This window comes from Arachis ipaensis, chromosome B06 (assembly GCF_000816755.2).
Source record: "Arachis ipaensis cultivar K30076 chromosome B06, Araip1.1, whole genome shotgun sequence".
Lineage (NCBI taxonomy): Eukaryota > Viridiplantae > Streptophyta > Magnoliopsida > Fabales > Fabaceae > Arachis > Arachis ipaensis.
Genome location: NC_029790.2, coordinates 3,454,744 through 3,457,102, shown reverse-complemented (window position 1 = coordinate 3,457,102; position 2,359 = coordinate 3,454,744).

Here is a 2,359-nt window from a genome sequence, read left to right as displayed (position 1 = left end):
TAATGATACGTGCTTCAAATATTCGTGATATAAAGAGTTCAAATAGTATTTAAAAGATTTTATTAGTTTATATTTTTAGAATATTCAATTTAATTTGGTGTATTTTGATTTTGTTTATTTAGTTAATAGATTGGACTTTATATGTTGTGACTTGTGAGTTAAGGATTTTCTTTGTTTTAACCTAATTAGACCTTATAAATACCTCATAAACTATTGTAGCCGCATGATTAGAGGTGTGAACCCCCTCCCCCCCCTTTTGGTTTTATGATGAAGCCATGGTGTGTCCAAGTAAGGTTGAGTGAGTTCATCTCTTGTTGTATCGGAAAGTTGGATAGAAGGTTGAGAAGTCCCTTTCTTGTTGTATCAAGAAATTTGATAGAAAGTATAGTAATTTTCTTTATATTCAATGTCAATCTATCTCTTTTATTTTCTATTTCAATTTTAATGTAACTTTCTTATTTCAATTCATGTCATTTTGTTTTATTTTAATTTTTTATCATTTAAATTCTATTTTATTTTAATATTTTTTTTTTAATATTGCATGAAAAACATTTGTAAATTTAAGTGGGATTGTGGAGAGTTATGAAGCACGGACACTTCGTTGAGTTATCATGTCCACGTGTCGGATACATTTTGAATACGACACTCATTGACATTCGTCTGACACGCATGTCTGCTGTATCCAACAATGTCTAGATAAAAAATAAAAATTCTTTTTCGAACACGCTTGGACATATCTAAATACAATCACGTGTCAACATGTCAAGTCTTATTCTTAACACGTATTCTTGAAATAAATTTAAAAATAATATATATTATTATTTATTAAAATAAAAAATATTTTAAATACTTTATATAATTAAAAAACATTAAAAATAGTTAAAAAATAATTTTTTATTTTAATATTAATAAAATATTAAAATATCATTGTAATTTATCTAAAAAATACTTTACGCTTTCTATATATGACGTATCCTTGTGTCTTATAAGATTTTAAAATTTGTATATTCTGTATCGTGCCGTATTTTGTGTTTATATCAGTATCTGTACATCATTGATGGAGATACAAGAATTTATGGCTTTTTTATATAAATAAATAAAGAAAATATATTTATTCCCTAAATACGTAGGGATAAAAAGTGTTATAAAAATACGCATGGCCATTTTAAGTTAGGCGCCCCGCGAAATAGATTTTGCCTCCAACTCAAGGATGGCACCCATGAAATGGTGCTGACATGGGTTGACCAACCACCCCAATGACGGCAGACGCGAAATGGACATCCTCATGACAGGCGCCTGCGAAATGGGGCAGCTCAGGCTCGGCAGCAACGAAATGGACCAATACAGAGGCGGCACACACGAATTGGGTCATACACTCAGGATGGACGCGTCAATGCATTATATTCAACACCATCTATCTACACTGATAACCTTATAATTCAAATAACGTAATAAACAGTCGTTTCCTCTACTTTAACTTGCAAACAGGAGGAAGGCAGTTCATCACCACTACCATTCTGTCACTTTCCATAATTTCTTTTTCTCCTAAAATTTCTATACATTATTGAAATAGATCAGTTTTAATTCAAGATACATAATTTCAGATATACTGATAAATCGAATGCATATTGGACTGCCTATTTTACAAGTAGGATAGCTTTAAAGGGTTATGTGAGAGTGATGAGTGGTTACTATCAGGTAAAATCTTATGCTCATTTTTTACCTGTAAGTTAGTCTGTTGTCATCTTTGTGAGCTCTCTCATACTTCCTTCTTAGAACATTTGTTACTTTCTTGTTGACATTTAGACAGCAAGACAATTAGAATTTTTCAAAGGGAGGAACACATCTAGACCAAATACTAATTTGCTAGCAGAAGCTTTAGCAATTGCTCAGCATCATGATGCAGTGAGTGGCACAGAGAAACAAATCCAGAATCCATTTCACATGCGGTACACCTTAGTTATTTCATTTCGTGTTTAGTACCCATAAATTGGATCCCATTTCGTGTTTGTCCCCCTTTAATTGCTCATTTAGTGGGCACCCATAATATCTTGGTCCCATTGACCAAATTCGTGTTCAGCGGAGGGTTGGAAAATGTCATGCGTATTTTTAGAACACTTTTAATTCCCACATATTTAGAGAATAAATGTGATTTTTTATTTATTTATATTAAAAAGCTAGAATTTAGAGTCTGCATTTTTTAAAAATTTGTTGGACCATTCCTACTTTTAAGAAAATAGACTTTGTGGTTGAATCTTAGTTTCTTCTTTTGATGAGATGCTATACGGATGCCACTCTAAAGAAATAAACCCAAAACGAATAAATCTAAAATATCGGCTATAAAATAATAATGAAATTA